Genomic DNA, 23008 nt, shown 5'->3' on the forward strand with positions numbered 1-23008 from the left:
CAGGACTAGGGCAGGAGTCATGACAACAGCACGTAAACCCCCATAAAACCATAACATGTAGCTTTTACATAGTACATGGCACAACATGATAATTAGTGAGCTTTAGAGGTATTGGTATGAGTTTGTTTAAATGTTGGACAGAGCCAGGATAGCTGTTTCCCACTGCATTTGGGATATCAATTCTTTCATCCACAGTAACTCCTGTCCAGAAAGCTGTTAAGCCTAATTCCCAAAATATAATATAATATTCTTTTAAAACACTGGGATACCAGGAAAAAATAATACATGTGCAATCAAATACAATGCAATACAACAGCCATGCAACAAATTGTACTTGTATTGGGTTTAGTTTTTGTTGACTGTATCTGAGAGGTGTTTATTCAAATGTATGGTAATTTTTTAAGTTGTAGTTTGTGGACTTCTTTTATCAGATTGTATTATACTGTACTATTTTCCATTCTAAGTGGACACAATAGTAGTAACTGAATTAATTGGAAAAAATATTATTGTGTTCTCAGTATTCATCATGGGACAAAATACATCAGAATTAAATTATAATAGTAGAGTCATGGCAGATGTCAAAGTAATAGTTTCTGGTATATTTGTGCAATATTAGCGCCTACAAAGTGTCAATTATTTATGTAATGTATTTCATGTTATATGGTTAAGTTAAGAAGTATATGGACAGTGACACAATTTTCGTAATTTTGCCTCTGTACATCACCACAGTAGATCTGAAAATGAGCCATCAAGGTGTGATTGAATTGTAGACTTTCAGCTTCAATTCAAGGAGTTTAGCAAAAATATCGCATTAAAAGTTCAGGATTTACAGCCATTTTTATACATAGTCCCTCATTTTCAGAGGCTCAAAATTAACCAACATAATTATAAAGATCCAAGAATTATTTTTAATACTTGGATGAAAATTCGTTGCAGTCAATAACTGCCTGAAGTCTTGAAATGCTGAGTTTTCTCCCTTGAGATGCTTTGCCAGGCCTTTACTGCAGCCGCCTTCAGTTGCTGCTTGATTGTAGGTCTTTCTGTCCTCAGTTTTGTCTTCAGTTAGTGAAGGGCATGCTCTTTTGGGTTGAGGTTAGGTGACTGACTTGTCCATTGCATAATATTTCATTTCTTTGCCTTGAGAAGCCCTTGGGTTGCTTTGGCAGTATGTTTTGGGTCGTTATCCATCTGTACTGTGAAGCACCATCCTATCAGTTTTGCAGCATTTGGCTGAATCTGAGCAGAGAGTATAGCCTTATACACTTGAGAATTCATCCTGCTACTTCTATCAGCAGTCACATCATCAATAAACACTAGTGACCCAGTAACTTTGGCAGACATAAATGCCCATGCCATAACACTGCCTCCACAATGTTTGACAGATGATGTGGTATTCTATGGATCATGAGCTGTTCCTTTCCTTCTCCATACTCTTCTCTTCTTATCATTCTGGTACAAGTTCATCTTGGTTTCATCTGTCCAAAGAATCTTGTTCCAGAACTTCGCAGGCTTTTTTAGAGGGTTTCTGGCAAAGTCTAATATGGCCTTTCTGTTCTTGAGTGTTACCAGTTTCCTGAAGGTGAGAATGAATGAAGGTCTGGAAGAGCTGAGAGTCAGAATGGCCTTGGAGATGAAGAAGGTACACACAGATCGTTTTGCCATTAACTGCTGCATGGGAAAGACTTTTCATTAAGAAGGCATGAAATTGTAAATAGCAGCCCAGCTAAGGACTGTAGAGAGCAGATGGCTGGCCCTGTTTCTTCAAGCACAGGTAATTGTATTGCTTGCAGGATGAATTGTACTGGGTTATCTGTGTTATCTGTGAAGGGCTGTGACACTTGCAAATAGTCAAACAGTGTTCCCTGTAATTGTACCAGGTCTATATAATGGTTGATTATATATCTTTGTCCACGAGCCTTCTGCTGAAAGGCTGCTCTTGAATGTTAGATAAATCGATTATGATGTACCATAAAAGCTTCTCAGTGATGTTATGTAAACACAACTTAAACCAATTTGTCTAAACAAAATTAGAGACATATACATTCTTTTCAGCTTTTGTCCAATCTTACTGTGAGTTAAATAGTGTGTAAGCCTTTTATATCTCTTCCTGACATTTATATTGTACTGAATTTCAATGGTTAACTAACCAGAACTTCGTGTGATCATTCTAAGATGTATGCATGAAAAGAACTACTACCATCTGTTGTCTCCCAGCTCTACATTGTGAGGGTGACTTAAGTGTTCAAAAGCAATATGAGTTATTCCTAAGGATGAAACTGGTATTGTCAGACCATTAATTATTGGGTATTTAAGAATTACAGTAATAGCTATAGCCATATATGTGTCATCAGCAGTCGTTGCCAACAAGCATTCAAATGTGTGCATGACTGCAGGTGTGCAGAATTTTGAGTTTACTTTGTGACACATTTGTGGCCTTATTTTTGTGCACACCAAGAAATTCAGCTTTGCTCAGACTATCTGGCATTTTCCTGGGGTGCACTCAAAGTGTTTTTCTATATTTCTATGTAAAGGGTTAAGGCTGTAGCTACGAAGCCTACACACATAGTCACTGCACCTACAATGTAGCTGGCTTGCACCTCCTCAAGCAATGTAACTACATGTTGGGGCTACAGCAGCTACATAGATACCACATGGAGACCGCAAGAGCTGTGATTGGTCAGCTTGGGTTGCTTTTGTTTTTCTGGTACTGGTGGAGATTGTTGATAGTGAAGACAACATTAAGGAAGTTGAACAAAGACAAAGTAATCTACTGCTTTTCAGTAACTTTTCTACCAAACTGGAAGAATCCCGCTTAGCCTGGCAGGATATTCTTAAAATATATAGAAGGGCCTCTGTAATGGCAGAGCAACCTATTACTCATCTTTAATTGAAGAAAATAGAAATAACCCTCAGTTTCTTTTCAGTATGTAGCCAGGCTGACAGAGAGTCATAGCTCCACTGATCCATGTATTCCTATAGCTCTTAGTAGTGAAGACTTCATGAGCTTCTTTAATGATAAAATTCTAACTATTAGACAAAATCAAACACAGGAACCTTAGAAACAGCTGTAAAATCTGATATATATTCATAGTTTTTCTCCCATCGTCCTTCACCAACTAACTTCAACAATGTTTTCATCTAAACCATCAACCTGTCTCTTACATCCCTACAAGGCTGCTTAGGGAAATTTTACCCATAGTTACCGCCTCTTCACTAGATATAATCAATATGTCTTTATTAACAGGCTATGTAACGCAGTCTTTAAAAACAGCTGTAATTAAACCTCTTCTTAAAAAGCTTACTCTTGATCCAGATTTTTTAGCCAACTATAGAGCCCTATATCTAACCGTCCCTTTCTCTCTATGATCCTTGAGAAAGCTGTCGCCAACAAGTTGTGTTACTTTCTACAGTATGATATTTATTTGAAGATTTCAGTCAGGATTTAGAGTGCATCATAGCACAGAGACAGCACCGGTGAAAGTTACAAATCACCTTCTAATTACATTGTACAAAGGACTTGTCTCTGTACTTGTCTTGTTTGATCTTAGTGCTGCATTTGATACCATTGACCATCATATCCTATTACAGAGACTGGCGCATTTATTTGGCATTAAAGGAACCACTCTAAGCTGGTTTAAGTCCTATATATCAGATCGATTTCAGTTTGTGCTCGTTAACGATAAATCCTCCATATACTCAAAAGTTATTCCTGGAATTCCACAAGGTTCTGTGCTTGGACCAGTTCTATTCACCTTATATATGCTTTCTTGAGGCAATATTATAAGGAAACACTCCATAAACTTACATTGTTATGCAGATGATATCCAACTGTACTTGTCAATGAAGCCAAATGAAACCAGTCAGTTAGTTAAACTTGCCTAATGCCTTAAGGACATAGATAGACAAGATCTGGATGACCAGCAACTTTCTGCTGTTAAACTCAGACAAAACTGAAGTTATTGTATTTGGATCCCAACACCTCAAAAACACATTATCTAAAGATATAGTTATTTTAGTTTGCATTGCCATGGCCTCTAGCACCACTGTAAGGAATCTCAGAGGTCTCTTTGATCAGGATATGTCCTTTAACTCCCTAATAAAACAAACTTCAAGAAATGTCTTTTTTCAGCTACATAACATTGCAAAAATCGGGCACATTCTGTCTCAAAATGATGCACAAAAACTAGTCCATGCCTTTTTCACCTCTACGCTGGATTATTGTAATTCCTTATTATCAGGCTGTCCCAACAAATCTTTAAATACGCTCCACTTGATCGAGAATGCTGCAGTGCGGATACTGACAGGAATTAGGAAAAGAGATCACATTTCTCCTGTGTTAGCTTCTCTGCATTAGCTCCCTGTGAAATCCAGATTTAAAATCCTCCTTCTCACCTACAAAGTCCTGAATGACTACACACCATTTTATCTTGAAGAGCTCATAGTACCGTATTACCCCACTAGAACACTTCGCTCACAGAACGCAGGCTTACTTGTGGTTCCTAGAGTCTCCAAAAGTAGAATGGGAGGCAGAGCCTTCAGTTGTCAGGCTCCTCTACTGTGGAACCATCTTCCAGTTTGGGTCCGGGAGGCAGACACCCTCTCCACGTTTAAGAGTAGGCTTAAAACCTACCTTTTTGATAAAGCTTATAGTTTGGGCTGGCTCAGGCTATAGGTCTAGACTGCCGGGGCATCAATGCTCGTTACTAACTCAGCCTCTTCTCTCTCCCGTAGTTTTGTGCTTTCTCGTTTGTCTCCTCTTTTCTCCTGTCACTTTCTTCAGGTACTTCACCCCCTGGAGCTGCAGATTCTGGATGTGTGACTGCAAACCACTTACTGCCCCCATGATCCTGCTCAACACCCACTGCTTCAAAAGTTATGATTATCATTATAATTATTATATATAGTTTTATTAGAATTGTTATTCACCCTATTGTTATAATTATTAGTTCTAGTATTAGTCTCATTATTGTTATACATCATTATGTTGTATCTGTACTATGCACCTCAACCACTGACAGTTCTATCAAAGGCTGGGGTATGTTATTCTAGTAGCAGCTAATGTAGCCTGAAGCCCGAAGCCTGCAGCAGAGATGAGTGGGGGCTACATAGGTCTGGTGAGCTCACTTCTTTATAACTCCACATCCACAGATTATGTTACTTCTCAAACTCATAGTCTTCAGACCCAACCCAACCCAACCCAACACTGACTCAGGTGACATCACCTGAGGACATTTATCAGACTTAATACAGGTCTCTCTGGAGATACTAAAGGCTTTATACTACTGTTTTCACATATGCAGGCGTGAACATCAAGTGGGAAATTGGGGGTGCCACTTTAATGTTACTTGAATTTGTAGTAACAACATAACGTAAAATTAAAAAAATAAATAAAACCATATTTTCTGAGCTTTAAGGGGCAAAGTGTCATGCCAAGCGTGTTCTTCTGAATTCCATATGTGAGTTTGGAATAAATTGCCAATGACTGCTCAGGGTTTGATTTGCAGTCTACACTGCTTATCAGTTGCAAAAATCTGCATGTAGTGCGTGTGGTTCTGCATACAATTTTTTAAATTAGTTTAATATGGAATGTGCTAACATAGCTTTTCAGCCATTTGAAGGTTTAAGTTTGAGTTTTTGGTTTCAGGAGGACGTCACATATATTTTGGCTATATTCCTTGTATGATGGTGGCATTAGAGATTTTCCCAACGGCATTTTAATCGATCTTCATTATGGACTAGTGGCTGCAGTGTTTCATAATCCTGTGTGGTTCACTGGGCAGTGAGTCGGTTGTCTGGGAACTTACATTGTCACGATTAGTGGTTAATTTTTGTTCCATTTATAGCTTATTAGCAGGTTAGACTGGATCAAATCTTGTCACTGCCTCTTTGGCTTTTTGTCCCAGTGGTTTTCAGTGGCCCTGATGCGTATTAACTTCATATTATCAGCTCAGTGTGTTAATGTGAGAATAAAGAAAATATAGAGTGAAAAAGGAAAGACCCACCTGCTACATGCTTTCTTCTATACTAGTGTGACTAACTTAGAGGAACTGGATGCAAACACACACAAGAACTCTGAACTCAGTGGTTTGAGGGTAAGAACCCGGTCAGGACCCTGTCAGGACAAAGAGGGGCCCTCTGGGTTCAAGTGAATCATCAAAAGACCAAGTGACCAGAGACAATGGGGCTTGGAAACACAGACACACACATCTTAAAAATTTCCACACCTCTTTCTTTGCTCAAGTACCTAATTTCTATCTTAAATCTCTTTTACCCCAAGACGAGGTTCAAGGGTCAGTGTGGAGGTGTAGTGCCTTCTCCAGTGACCCATATCAAGATCAGGGCAGGGTGGGATACAGTAATGCCAGTAATCCTAGAAGGCATTCACTGTTTTTCATTCATTTGTTCACATAAAGCATAAGAGAAACAGACGTGTAAAGCGTGAAAATACTGCTTACTGTCTCAATTCCACACAGCTGGCCAATCAGTGCAGGAGTTGGGTGTGAATGTTGGATTGTCAGTTTCAGAAAGCTACAGCCCCCCCAATTCCCATGTCAGAAAGGTGTGAGGGTTTGCAAAGCTGTTCAACCATTCAACAAGCAGTTCTTTTTAAGCACACTGGCACTTAACAGTCATTTCTCATCTCACAATCAACTTAAAATGGCTATTGTGCATTTTGTGCTTCTAAAGGGATTTGTACAACTACTTACATTTTTCCATTACAGTTTTTGTAAAACTGGCCACAGATAATACTTTATACTGGTTAGGATGCTCATAATTTTCTAACAGCATTCTGGTCCAGACTCAGAGTCCTAAAAGGCTGCTGTTAACAACTGTTAACCTCATTTATGGCTAATCTTCTGTTAGTCCTTAGGTTCAAAGATGTATGTAATACTCATTCAAAATACAATCCAAGACAGGCAGAGCAGAGCTGTGTCTCTCTTGTCTTAAAATAAGCCAGTGTCTACACAGGAGCCATAGTTTGACAAGCATGTTAGTGGAGCAGCAGCAGCAGCAGCACCTCCGGTGCTCTGTCTGTGTCAATGTGTTCAGGCACAGTGTTCAGATGTGGGTCACTAGCGTTTTGAAAGTGCTCAGAGCCAGTACATGGTCATTGTAGTTATGTGCGTAAATGGCTGTCTGCAAAAGTGTTTTTAGATGTGTTGAAATGAAGACATTTCTAAGTTGTAATATTAACCATGTTACTATGTGAGACATGAAATACCACTTGTATTTTATTGATTGATTGTTACCCATTTCTGTCTAATACTCATGTAAAACAATGACCGCACAATGGCCCTTGCTGGTGTTCAGCCTACAATGCTTTTGTAGTGTGGATGGAAGTGAGTCCAGGCTGGAATCAGAAGAAGGCATTCAAAATGAGGCTTTTCCTGGAGGAGCTGGGGGAAGCCATAGTGATGCGTCTCATTCAAAGGCGCCACCACTGTCCTCAAACACCAGATTGATGAGAGACATACAAGGGTCAGGACCAAGCTCTGCAACACTAACAGACAAAAGAGACAAAGCAAGAGGTGCACATTCTGTCCACCAAGAGATGTAAAAACCAGCATCATATGCATAAAATACAACACGCATACAGTATTTGCAAGGCCCATGCAACAACCCTCACATCAATCATGTGCACACACATACTTATATAACCACCATGTAATGGTTGATTAACTAAAAGACTGTGAACTCTGATGCATTTGTTTTAATTTTAGTGACACTGTCATGAAATGTTGCTGTGTAATGTTCAGTATTCAGAGGTTAAATTTTGTAATTGAGGTCAGTTTTCCTGTCTTCATAGCCCGACCCTATGTCCTTTCTTGATTAATAAAATATTAACAACACAAATGCTATTTTGTACTGCTGTTAAAAAGATTTGAGGGGTTTCAGAATAAATGTCCTATCCCCACTTTGACACTAAGTGGTCTGTGATAAATAGCTCAGTATGTTCCGTCTGGTATTTACTAAAGTCAAAATAAACCATAAATATTTATTTTACTCAAAAACAAGTTGTTTACTGTATGTTCAGCTCAGTGAGATCTACGAAAGTACAAGTGGCAAACAGAAGTGTAAAGCTAATTATAATTATTAGAAGTAAAGGTACTAAAAAAGATCTAATACAACAGCAGCTGGTAATTATGTATTATGACAGATTTATGAACAGTTATAATCAGTTGGTCAATTTTGACAGGAACACAAAAGTTGGTAACATTAAACAAACAAAACCCAAGGACTAAGAGACAACTGTCTCTCAGGAAAGTCAGGTTTTAATTATTTGAACTTTGAAAAGGTGGGGGGGCAATGAGCCCAGCACACACGCATCACGTTCTCTTGGCCACCCTGATTGACAGGTACCGAGAGAGGGCCTGTAAGGGGACCGACTGGTAAAAACTTTATGGCTATATGAAAGTTTTGATGGTCCATTGGCCCACTGATGTGGTGGCCCACTGAGATATGTCCCGGTATACCTGATAGACAGTCTGACTATGGATGAAAATGAAAAAAGGATGTGGGTTGAGTGTGGGGGTGGGGCTGTGGGGTGACATTACTTGATTTGTTGTGTTAGTTAAGTGAGTATCTCAATGGCATCAGCTGGAAGAAACGCCAGGCTGTACCACATGAAAAATGAACTTGACTGACTTTATTATGTGTTATGCCAATCATATTTATTTACTCAGGAATCAAAGGTGCCAGAATCACCCCGGCCCACTTTAACCACAAACATATAGTACTGAGGGCTGGGACAGTATCCCTGGCACTGTTCCTTCGGTCTTGAAGGGACACCGGTGATGGGGCGGCTGTGACTCAGGAGGTAGAGAAGATGGCCCACTAACCGTAAGGTTGGTGGTTTGATCCCCGGCTCCTCAGGTCCGCATGTCAAAGTGTCCTTGGGCAAGATACTGAGCCCTAAATTGCCCCAGATGTATCATCGGTCTGTGAGTGTATGTGTGTAGAAAGCGCAGTATGTATAGAGAAGAGCGCTGTATGAATGTGTGTGAATGGGTGAATGTGGCAGTAGTGTAAAATGCTTTGAGTGGTCGATAGGACTAGAAAAGTGCTATGTAAGTGCAGTACATTACTTATCTGTGTCACCAACCAGCAGGACTCAACACTGATTGGACTGAAGTTCCTGAGCTCAGGGGGTTGTGAGTGGGGGGATAGAAGAAACTTCTCCACGGGATGGAAAGAGTACTGGAAAATTGTACTCAAGTAAAAGTACTTATACTTAAAGGATATTTTATTAGAAATGTTTTAGAAGTAAAATTATTTTTGTAAAAAAGTAAGTCAGTTGAAGTGTACTCTGAGTAAATGTTACAGCGTTACATTTTTAAAAGGGGGGCGAGGAGGAGTAAAAAATGTTATATGGTGATAATAATGATATATGATAAAACTATTAAATTAAAGAATATCTCTGTGCTACCAGGTGTATATACATTGGTATTTCAATGTATATACACTGTTCCCCGCTGAGAACTGCACCGACAGTAAAAGACATATGTCAACTGTGTGTGTGCACATCCAAAATCTTTGGCAAAGCTTGCCATTTATCAGCATGTAGGTTGCTAGCTCGGAGGTTGTTGTTGTTTCCCGTAGCAAAGGGGATTTTGAAAACAGCAAAAGGCAGGGGAAACGGAAAGGGAGAATGCCACGTGAGACACGCAACCAATGGCAGGCTTATACCCACAGTCTACGTCCAGTGAGTCAGACTGTATTGCATTATACAGAGAGGTGTTTCTGTTATTTAGCCTACCTTCACTGATATAAATGGGGTGGACAAAATAATAGGAACAACTGAATACCACGGCGGGTGTCCATAGACTTTATGTAGCAATATTAAGCAGCATAGATCAAATAGTTGCCACTTCTTATAGAATTATCAGCAGAATAAAGCAGCAGAAAAAGTGGAGATGTATAGAAGAACATAAACTCCACAGCGGCTGCAGCTAATAAATACATACAAAACGCTACATTTCTAAGTAACACAGTTACACAGGTTATACTAAAAAAGACTTGGGGGGGGGGGGGTAACACTGCACATTTTCAGATTGTCTCTCCAGGAAGAGATTCATAGTGTTGAACTTTAGCATCAGTAGAACTCAAAAGTCATGTTTGTGTGAAATATGAAGGGGGTCACGATAGGTTTGGCTGTGAGAAAACCCAAAAAAAACAAAACGTAAAGCTGATATTAACAGTCGATCTGTTGATGCAGGCACTATCACTTACCCAAGATCCTGCACTTTATACTACAAAAAAGTGCTTTTATCATAGATATATATACTGTGTTGGTTCAAGTGCCCTGCCTGCTAAATAATGGGAAACAAACAGTTCCAGAGCATATGGCAGGATTTTAGAATATCTACTATACCTAGGATCAGTGAAATTTCACCCCCACCTGACGTCTTACTCTGTATTTGTACATCCATCCATCAAATAGGCCTACAATAGATGCCAATAGATTTGAGGCTGTGAGTTACTGTAAACCAACCAACAGGCGTGTGACGGAGAGACACTAAATGGCTTTATTGGATGTTATCAGCCTTTTCTAAGGCAACACAGAGCCAGTTAATGATTGACATGCTTGCACATTGGAAATGGCTGAAACACATGGTGAATGGGTGAAGTTGAGTTGTAGCTTTGAACCTTTATGATGGGGTATTGTAGGTTCCCAGCAAGCCAACAGCAAATACTGATAATGAATTAAAAGTATACTGGCAATCTGCCAGAGCCCTGATGTGCTGATTCTCCTGTTTTTATTTATTTATAATTAATTTAAAAAATTAGGAAATGTTTTTTCAAAAATAAACTAATACTGAACTGCAGGAAAAAGAGAACTGTTGACCAGTTATTGTGACAGTAAGGATTGCTCCAACTTTTCTGGTCCGTGACCCTCTTTGTCAGGGCGCAAGGTTCTTAAAGAAGCAACAATTGGAAAGCTGCTATGTTGTGATCTGGTTATGAATTTTCTGTACTTGTCTATTCTGTCATTGAGGGAGACCCAAATGTATTACATAAAAGTGATGACAAACTGTAAGACTCCTATTTATCTATCATTAACTAAAGCATACCCTGCTCTGTACTAGTTAGTGTACAAAGCAAAAACTCTATTAGAATGCGTTTTAAATTCTGTACTGATCAGTTATTTTTCAGTACATTACCTACTGTCCAGAGATAAGGGGAAATAATAGGAAACCAACACTATTGTCATACTACATGAGAGAGTTAATACCAAACTTGATGTACTGTATAGGTTTATATGTGTTTATATGTAATATATATATATATATATATATATATATATATATATATATATATATGCATGTATACGTGCGTGTGTATGTACGCATATGCACATGTGTGTACAATACTATAACCAGACATAATGGTGTTATTGGGTAATTGCGTAAAAAACAGCAGATTACTTCCAATACCAACATTTTTGTAACATGATTTCCTTCTAGAATAGCTGCGCATGGGAACAACGGTATGGTTAAGGTTAGGGAAAGATCATTGTTATGGGAAATAAACTAAGGTTAAAGAACAAGGTCATAATTTATGAATTTATTAAAACAAAAGTGCCCATCTGAACAATTGAAACATTTTTCTTGCAGTCTCATATCTACAATGAAGGATAATTGGCTGTTATGACCATGATTTACTTTTTAGTGCATGTCCAAAGTATAGTGAACCAATAGTTCTGATTCCTCATTTTATTGCTCATTTTATCTTTACATTAATTCTAGTCCATTTAGCTACCGTTCTGGGACATATCCAGCACCAGAGTTTGAGTAGAATCATCACTTGTCTCCACATCCCCCATTTGCTACCACACAAAGGCACTACTGAAAGACTAAAAGAGGCCACTTCACCACACAAGTGTCCTGACCTGACCCCCATTTCTTGCTCGAAGACTATATGGATGACATCCTCAGCACCAGTAAAACCTCAGCTTTCATACACCATAGATTATATTGGGAATCTTTTAAGGGAATCTATGCAAGGTAGAACAACACATTTTTACTCAGCAATAAACTAGCTGTTTAGCATTGAATGTTACCAACTGTTTGTGCAATTTAGTGGAACATTAAGACAGTTGGGGGAATAATTTTCTGTCTCAATCACAGTCAGATGAAGGCATATCAGTTTAATCTGTGTGTATCCAATTCAAAGGCCCAGGATGTGTTTAGAGTGAAAGCATGAGGCAACGATTAGCATTGTCCTGCCAAATATCAACAACTTCAAGGCTGTATTATGTACATCTTTTATCATATTTGCTAGCAAACCAGTGATGATTTTTGTTGTCCCTTTTTCTGTTTCTACATGTGTTACAGTAAACAAAGATAATGCAAGGTGTTTGTAGTATTTTTCATTCATTTTTGATTGAGCTAGGCTAACAGTTTCCATCAGTCTCCAGTGTTTGTCCTCGGCTAAACATGTCCTGCTCCTATCTCTTTGAAAAACTGTGAATCACATAAGGGCAGTCTTCTGACTGTGGATAAGATGTCAAACAATTTTATACATTATTGAATTATTCCCTAACTCCAAATTTAACTACTGTTTGCCAATTATTAATGTATAGTCTGGCAAATCAGGCCTAAGCATACAGAGTAGCTTATACACTGTGGTGTAAAAATCTGTATATGCATATGATAGCTTGAATTTAAAAATCTCCAATTTCGAATATGATGTAAACTTTTCACCCAAAATTTTGCTTGAACAGTGACGGATTAAGGTGCGCGAGCTGCATGCACAATTAATGTGACTTTTACTGAAGAAAAAAGCAGTAGGAAGGAAAATTGGGTACACTATTTGGCATTATAACAGAATCAGTGACCTTTAAAGCAAAAGTTTAATATGGAAATGTGCTTTTTCTCTTTCTGGCAGAGTTAGATGAGAAGATTGATACCAAAGTCACATCCGTCTATTAAATATAAGGCAGGCAGCTGATAGGCTTAGCCTAGCACAAAGATTGTAAACAGACCAAAACAGCAGGCCTGGCTCTGTCCAACTACCTGCATCACTGATTAACGTGTTTTATCTCAATTCAGTAATCCGTACAAAGCCAAAGTGTAAGATTTTTTTTGGGGGGGGGCCTATTTGCCAGACTGTATCTTAGCTATGAGCAGCTGCCAGGAAACCAGCAGAAAGTCCAGTAAATAACTGGCTGTAGTCATGAAGTAGTACAGCAGGTAAGGTCTTGAAAATTGTTGTTTTTGTACTAAGCAAAACTTAGCTAAGCAGCTGGCTGGCTGTAGTTTCATATTTAACAGACAGAAAAGACTTTGATGTCGATCTCCTCACCTAACTTTTTGCCAGAAAGCAAATAAACATATTTTCCAAATTGTCAAACTATTCCTTTAAAGATTTCTCAGTACTCCAATAACCACCTACTTGGCCAGTGGTCAGGAGTTATTTTTATACCTGGTACATATACATCAGAAATTACCACAGAGCCCAATGAGATCAGATTTACTCCCACAGACCAAGATGGAAAATGTTGTAGGTTTTGCATTGAATTTCTAATTAAACAGGTCATGAGATGAGACTATGGTGCTGAGAGTTAAAGTCAGGGGACCTCCATGGTCTTACTTAGGTGTTAATTGACCCCATTTGTAAAATTGCTGTTTTAGAGTACCTCTTCAGAGGCACCTTCAAGAAAACCCAAACAAGTCTAACCATTAGAATAGTCTATTAGGGGACAATAATAGCTGTACTATAGAGAGAGGTAGTTGGGCAGTTGAATAAAGAGAAAATATGAAGAGAGGAGAGAGCACTTTTCCCTCACAACTGGGTGAATGGAAGTAGAATTCAGGAGTTAGCATGCAACCACAATCAAGACAATAATAATAGGCTAGTCACCCATCAAAATGGGCTAGCAGTGAATATGATAAAAGACAGATTGGTGTAAGATCAATAGTGCTATTTTCACTGATAGAACTTGTGTACTTACTACAAAGTGATGTATGCATTGACACACAAGTGGATGGAAGGATTGATGGAAGGACAGACAAACATAAAAATGGATAAACTGTAAGATGAATGTTAGTGGTATAGAAGCAGATGCTGTTGGTAGAGCCCCCCTTGCTGTCGACTCTTCTCCCTTCCGGTCACTTCAGTAGGTTTTCATAAGTTTAGGCAACAAAGGTGCTTTGGTTAAGGTAAGGGAAAGTTAGAGAAAGAAAAAAAGATTTAATACCTTAACCTTGAGAGTCCAAACATAAGCATAAAAAGCATAATAATGCTGTAGTCACTACAAGTGAATATTGTACTGCAGATATGTTGGCAGAAAAAAATACAATATCTGTGACAATCTTACTTATACACTTTGGCATCAACATATTTTCGATTTGCCAAATACATAAATGTTAATAGAAAATGCAATCTGATCGCAATTACGTTTCATTCAAAAAGTATTTGCTTTTACAAATTAGTTATATATAAATGTAATTTCTAGAAGGCCAATGTGAGGCCACAGTATCCCTTTATCTGTGAGTGTGCCTATGAATATACTTTGCATTACAGTTATACATGTAAAGCACAAGTGAAACACATGCTACATGGCCTGTATAGAGAGCTGTATTGATTTAAAATAGAAGCATGTCTGCTATGAAGAAATGTGTGAGGCAGAAGACTGACAAATGTGAGTTTTTCACTCACATTTTTCACTCGCATCCTGTGTAGACAGGCTAAAAGCTTTTTGAGATTGTGGTTAGTGTGTTGGTACTAGTAGCAATAAACACACAGTACAGCTGAGGACCATTAGTTTTACAGGTGTTTGGTCATAAATCAAAGTAAGTAAATTAGTACATTTTGACCTGCTAGCGAGGCTAGAATTTTCATCTGGTCAGAAGATCACAGAAGATCTAGTACAATCCATGTTGAGGGGAACATGAATGTCTGAACCACAAGTCATGTGCTGCATCCAATAGTTGTTGAAGTAATTCATTCTGAATGTCAACCTCATGGTGGTGCTACATCATCTAGGACATGAATGTAGGACAAGATTTAGTGCCAATCCCTCGTGTAGATCTGGCAATATTTGAATAGATCCTTATCTATTCACTGCTCATGCTAGATGAAAAGACAGAGGATCACTGGATTTATCCTCTGGGGACCATGGATATCTGTACCAAATTTCATGGAAATCCACTCAATAGTTGTTGAGATACTTTGTTTTATTTTGGTCTGAAAAGGCGGACCAACCAACTTTCTCATACCTAGATCCATATCACAGTCTTTACAGTATTGACTATTTTTTCAGTAAATTAAAGCAATATTAAAACATGTACTTTCCACATAGCTCTGTGAAGTTCTGTGAATAGTTATGATAAGTACCTGGTCCAACATTGTAACTGTACATATTAGCAATTACTGCTTGTACATTTTTCAGAGGACTTGTTTGGGTCATTAAAAAATCACCAAATCAAAATTGACAATTTACCACATGAGAAGGTTTCTGTTCTGCAAGGTGCAGAAAGACAAGCAGGTGCAGTCTTTAGCTTTGGTCATCTCTGTCTGTGTCTCCACACAGTATTGTGTTGGACCTTTGTGTCCAGTCTTAATGATGGGCCTCTCAGCCCCTATGCACAAACAGATACGTGCATCTTCAACCTAGCCACTATATTACTTTTACAATGATGGTACTTAAAGACCTGTTCGATAATTCCTTCCCTTGAGTTTAAATAGAAACCTGCTTTTTGAATTGGCTCAAGTGGCACTTTCCTAAGAGTGCTAAGAGTAAACATTCACATCCTTCAAGATCTCTATAATCACTAATCATTCTCTGGAGGACAATATAGACTTTAGTAATAGGTGCTATATTCACAGAAATGGTCAGTCTCTGCAGGGCCACAGAACAGGACTTTGAGACAGTTAGAGCCCAAAGCTGGATGTAGATACTGCTTTTTACCATAACATGATTGCAATAGCTAAAACAAAAACAAGTAATGATACATTATTTTCTCTTTGAAAGTGCTATGTGCTGACACTGGTGATGATCACATTGAAGCAGGTGAGCAATATGGTAATATGGAAAACAACTGACTGACTTTACCTAATGTTATTACTGAATTTTCTTGAATAGAAATATATGGAATTTATTACTACAGGAATAAAATACAGGATTACAGTGAGCCATATTTCTGTGAGATGTTTATGTATAGTCTTATGTAATGTATCAGTCTGTTCCAGTTTAATATTGACTGGTCAGAAAGATTTTTTAATGAGGTGACTCCTTTCATTTTTACAGAGGTGTGTCCTGTAGTAACCCACACCATCAAAAGAACTTATAAACAAAACTCATACATAATTCAAAAAATGCTCCACATGACAACATATAATACATCACTAGCTGAGCAAACTATGCAATCATACAATAATCATACAATAACATAAAAAACAGCTTCATATTTCTCCTAGCCATGATAGATATTTGCATTTATATGCATTAGTAATATCACTACTTGCATGTGAAAGTTATTAGTGATAGTGATGAACCCACAGAGAATTATCACCTACAGTCATGGTTGAAATTACTGACACCCTAGAATTTTTGGTACAGAATTTAGAATATCTTCAGAAATAAATGCAAATTAACCAATTTTGTACAATCAGAATATTAATGAAGTGTCCAAAGTTACTGAACAACAAAAACAACAAAAAAATGCTTTCATTTAGCAAAATAAAAAATACAGACATGTACACTTGACACAATTTTTGGCAACTTTTTGATGAATTTAAATTAGTTCCTCAAACAGACGACTCACCTGTGCTTAACTGTCAGTGTTCACATGATCTGAATTAACCAATGGTGGTTTTACTACATAAAAAAAGGGGCTGATTGGATCCAGTTCCTTTTCACAATGGTGAAAACAAGAGAGCTGTCTGAATGCATCAGAAATGCTATTATCGATAAGGAGAATAATTTCAAACACTGCAAGGAAATCAGCAAAGATCAGTTCATAATGTTATCAAGAAGTTTCACTGTCATGAAACTGTTAAGATGCTTCCAGGACATGGTGGTAAGAAGAGACTCAATGAGACAAGTCTGTGAAAGTTGATGTGGATATGGGAAAAAATATCAAGAAAGACATCCAAAGACCTACAGGCTGACCTAGAGCAGTCTGAAGTGGTGGTTTCACCCTGTACCTTACGCCGCACACTACACCACGTAGGGCTCCATGGACGAAGGCCTTGGACATTTTATTAAAATATTTTGATTATATAAAACTGGTTAATTTGGGGTGCCAATAATTTCAACCAGGACTGTACTCTGCTGTTCCTTTTTAGCCTCTTTCGGTTTATTTTTTTGGTTTTAATGCCCATGACTTTACTATTCTGTTTACTTCACTGTTCTGTTTTTGTCTCACACGTCTCGTAGAGTCATCTTTGGCTGAAGCAGGCAGCTCAGCAGCAAACAGCAGACAGACACAGTTAAAGACTAGAGGTATGGTTGCCTTGTGTCTTGCTGTGCACTTAAACCCAGATGACCCAGATAAACAACAGTAAGATTTTATTTAGATTATGTCTATGACCAAAATGCCAGAATGCCTGGTTTCTCTAGGGCTGGTGGTGTCATCTCTATATGAAAATTAAATTGCCTGGAATGCACCACATTCACTTATGTGTCTTCAGCAAAGCTAGATTTAACTACAAGCATTATCTTCACTAACAGCCTTCTAGATGGATTGATACAAAATTAAATTGTGGAAACATTAGACTATCAAAACTGGTATATTTGTGGCTAGATACAGATTAATCTCATGTAATTCTGTGCTATTGTGTTGCCACATTTTGTTTTCGAGAGCCTTTGGAGCAGTTGCTGATTAGAATGTAGCTACATGTAAATGACTGTATTAGGGGAAACACTTCGGCACATAGATAAAAACAAATGTAGCCAGAAAAGAGGTTTGCACACTCAACTTTTTCATTTACATTTACAAAATCCTCAGATAGAAACCATTTAACTACCACTAAGCTAATTATTAATGGAGCAGAAATGCAACATATTTGTATTTTAGTTTTTGAACATTAGTAACTATATTTTTTGCCCATTCCAAATGTGCCTGTCCAGTAGCCTGATGGGAGTAATGGGTTCTATCTACAAAGTCACAAAGTAACCTTCTGTGATGTAACTGATGACATCACAGTGATGTCAAGTATCATTTAGTAAAGGGTCAGTGACATCATCAAAGGGTGTGTCTCAATGCAAAAGAAAAACATGATTGCCACGGTAACAGCAAGTGCAGTTTAAAATAAATGGAGGGTTAGAGTTAGGAACACGACAACTGCTTATCCAAAAATCTTCACAGTCAACACTGCACTTCCTCAGGTCCTCAGCAATACAGCCGCCAAGTTTGAGGTGGATCGGATGAGCGATTGTTGAGAAAATCAAAGGACAGAGAGACAGAAAGACAGACAGAAAAAAAGACAGAGATATCTCCATTTGTTGGTGGTATATTAGGAGGTCTGCCATCTCTACTTGCTTTCAGATCTAACACATTTATATGAATGTACATTCAGTATATTAAGTGTACCAACCTTGTGGGAAGATCATACGTGCATTTTGTTTAAGGGGAATACTTTCATTCAAAATCTGTCTAAAGATGATATCTGAAAGTTCATCTGACATTAGACAGCTGAGTTCAGACTGAGGCAAAGAAACGTGCCAGAGTCCAATGTTAACATGGCCCCATCAACAGGAAGGTTAAAGTCTGTCTGTCTCTTAAATGCTTAATCAACAACACCTTGCAGCCTCTGATTACAGATTCAGTGCAATCAGACAAAGAGAAAACAGACAGGGGCTGCACACACATACGGCTCCCGCCACTATTGATTTTTAGTTAATGGACAACTGCTGGTTCAGCACAGAGTCAACAATGAAGTGCATTCATCAGGGTGTTCAAACCAACACGTATTACCAACATCAGGAATGTGGATGTATACTGAGAGCTGCAGCATAAGATTAAAGCTCAAACAATGCAAAACATAAGGCTTAAAAAGTAATTCACTGTCACATTCAGCTTTCGAGGTGATGCTCAAACCTTTTTCACTGTGCCGTTTTCCCCATTTTCTAGAAATGAGTGCCTTTATATTCTTGACAATAGATAGGAAAAGGAAGTTGTCCTCTAGTTAGTAACACTGTGTCTACCTGTTCTGAATGACCATACTGGAAGGTGGGGTGAAGAGCCTGCTATCATAGCCTCCTCCTGGCTACATCCCTGATCTCTTTCCAAGAACTCTATCAATGTGGATAATGGAACACACTTACACTCTCTCCTTAAAAGCATTCATGCAGTAAAGACACTTGACCAAACCTGTATGTCTTTAGGCTGTGGGATAAAACAGGGTCAGCTCGGGGACACTAGAAGCAGCCACGGTTAACCACGGATTTTAAACAAAGTGCCATTTTGGGTGAACTGAGGAGTAATTTCATCTTTGGCTCGCAAACCAGTCAGAGCACTTTTTCCATCCAAATAAACTATGGTTAAGTTACGGTTAAGGTTAGGCAACCACAATACATGGTTAGGGTTAGGGACAGATCATGTTTATGATTTCAAAAGAGAGAAAACATAATTTCAGGTCTGTGACCAACCCAGTCTCCTAGAAATTAACATCCATGTACATCTAAATTTGGACCGCAAATACACATTGAAGGAAACATACCCACATGATTATATTTTCTATTAACATATTGGGGAAATGTTATTAATTAATTTATCTGTCAGGTTGTTGATACTGAACATCAGTCAGTATCAAAAACAGTAAAATGTTCACTGACAACATATTTCATTTGTTTACCACCAGACTATCTGATCTTGCAGCACAGCATCCACTTGTAGAGATTCCAGTATTATTAAACTGTTTTATGGTTATGCTTAGACTGTCATACCACTTGGTTAAGGCTCAGGAAAGATCCTGGTTTGGTGATTTAGAGAAAATCTGTATCACCAGAGAAAATCTTTCGCTAACATTAACCAAAGTGCTTTTGTTGCCTAAACCACAGACGTGAACCCCAGATTGTTGTGTCACACTCCTGCATTTGGTCTACCCAACATCCACCTTTTTGTGTGCAGTAGATACAGTAAATGTAGATTTTCATTTACACAAAAAAAGATTGCCTCTGAACATAATCCAGCCAGCGATTACATTTACAACCACAACGTAACTGGGAAAACAATGTAGTATTATATACCTGTAATTTCTAGGAGACAGGGTTGCTTTGATGGACACAAACCCTTGTCTCTGTCATCCACCACCCCAACCTGCACACCTCTTCCATCTTTCCACATAAAGAACATACTACTTCCTGTAGTGGCACTGAATATACACACTGGATGTTAATAGTGACCTGAACCATCAAATGTTAATGTGATTCCTAGGATACTCAGGATATTAGGACAGTCCCAGGAGCTGAGAGTTGGTGGAATGGAAATATATATTGAAAAAGGAATACCGTATTTAATTTCATGGGAAATTTAGACTGTTGAACTACTTTGTAAATTCAGCTATACTTTTCTCTTGTAAAACTCTGTTGTCAAATTGATTTGCAAATGGCATTGTATTTTCTTTGATTAATTTATATGAGCAGGTTTATTTCATGTTGAAAGTCATCATTCATTTGTGCATCCCTTTAATTCATTGCATTCTCAATCCTAACAATTTCCCCGACATAAAGCAAAGATAATGCCTCTGACTACAGGCTAGGGAGTTACAAAGGAGTACAAGAAGAAAGAAAAATAATCTAAAAAGAAAAGAGAAAAGAAAATATCTATATAAAAACACAACAAAACAAGAACAAAAAACCATAAAAAATGTATCAAATACAGTATTTACAAACCCTGTCCTAACCCCAAGAAACTCAAATACATATCAGTTAATAAACCACCTTATAATTTGATATTTCCTTCAAAAAATTCAAATAAATAAAACTGAAAACAGTGTTCAATCATGGCAAAGTGTCAAACAATAGCTGTCAAACCCGGATCAGTTAAAAACCACTGCTTGAAAAGATGTATCATCCATTCAAATGTTTTCTTGACCTGTGAAATACATCCATTGTACTAACATGGAGGCTTAGCACAGTGTCGAGGGGGGATGTGACTAAACTCCACTTAAGATCCACTGGTCAAGTGGGACCTTTAAATGATAGTCACTTGCAGCCACAGTAGCTGTACACATTAAAAGTCTTTGTAGTGAGTGTAAAAGGACGATGGTAACGCCCAGTAAAAGAGGATTCTCTGCATTCACCTTTACTGCAATACCGTGCACTTTAATAGCTGAGCTTCAGACTTTGGGCCAACGTTAGAACATAATGAACTTTACAAAAAGCCCACAGGAGGAAGAGTCAGGGGTGCCCCCACAGATCAGGACATACATATCGTTAGTCCATCTAAACAGTAGTGTCATAAAGACTCTGATCATCAACAATGGTTAAAGGGTGAGAATTAAAACAAAAAAAGATCTGAATGACCAGTCACAACACCATCCATTAAATTGTCCCGCCAATATGAGGTGTACATGACTATGGTGACCCCCATGAGGTTAACATGCAGCATTCATTCACTCAATGACCAGTTTATCAGGTCCACCTATAGCTTAAACAAATGCTGTCTAATCTAACCGTCATTGCAATCAATCCGGCCCATTTACTGCATACCTTAAAAACACCTCTTGGTATAAATCAATACAGTTCAACAGCAGCAAAAACTGCAGCCTACAAAATGACCATAAAGTTGTGTCAACACCTAACTTAAACAGTTTGAACAAAAACTGAACACTATAATCTTCATGTAGGTCGGAGTTACTGCAGAATTGTTTTATTAAACTGCATTGATTTTAGCTAGGTGTTCCTAATAAACTGGCAGCTAAGTGTAAATACTGTATATAACTAACATCACGTGTTGGAGGAAGAGAGTGGATCATTATTAGACTATGATTGATAAAACGTGCATACGTTTCCTTGCATGTGAAACAACTTAAAAATAGTCGTTACTGGACGTAACTCCTGTTCTATGAGTATGTGTTTAGCCCTCTAATGGGCTTCGCTATTAGTTAACGCCTTTGAGGCTCCGTCTTGGGAACCTGAGACAGATCTTTGTACTCATCGCTCAATCGGGGGTAGCAACCACACACTGTGGTCACCTATAAAACCCCAGTGCATACGTTGCTCAACTCCCGTTGGAACTCAGCAACATACACCAAAAATGGGGCTAGCTGGGCCTGCCATTAGATGACTACACACATACTCATTGAACTGGAGTTATGTCAAGTACCTTGTATTTCTATTTTTGTACGTGCTATTGCTTAACACCTAAGGCAAAGGCCTTTAGGGGCTGATGTACTCCCAGCTGGACCCCAGCCTTGACCCCTAAAAGCTAGGAACTGACTGAGCAACAGAAGGACACATACCAAACTACAACACTAGGAAATGACACTGCCTCTGCAACAGCAGTTTCCCTCAGACGGTGTCCCAACCACCAAATGAGACACCAAACCAGCAATCATTTCTCTGAGGTATGTGACAAAGGTACAAAAGTGGAAGTGGAAGATCCAGACACAGCCAAGCAGATATCCTTCACTGACCCCTCTAGTGGAATGCGCCCTGAGGCCCAGTGGGGGGTATCAGCCTTGCTCCTGCGGATTCATTGCAAATCCAATGAGCCATATCTATACATGTCATCCAGTCGCCTGGTTGGTGGCATTCCAGCAACTGTCTGATTTTCAGCAAGTGAAAGGATGCTATGCAATGTGTCTATTCAGCACGCACTGGTCAAGTATAGGTTGCATGTTCCCTGATTTCCTGGGAACTAGGAAATATGGGGAGAAAAAAAAACAACACTTGGTGCCTCTGACTGAGGGACTATCATAATAGCTCCCCTCCCAAGGAGGGAGGCTATGTTCTCCTTCAATACTGCTCTCTCTGTGGCGTTGGGGAGAGCAGTATGCATAACGCCTGGGCCACACTTGCGTCACGTGTGCATGACAGTCTTGGAATGTCTTTTTT

Source organism: Xiphias gladius, chromosome 14, assembly GCF_016859285.1.
Source record: "Xiphias gladius isolate SHS-SW01 ecotype Sanya breed wild chromosome 14, ASM1685928v1, whole genome shotgun sequence".
Lineage (NCBI taxonomy): Eukaryota > Metazoa > Chordata > Actinopteri > Istiophoriformes > Xiphiidae > Xiphias > Xiphias gladius.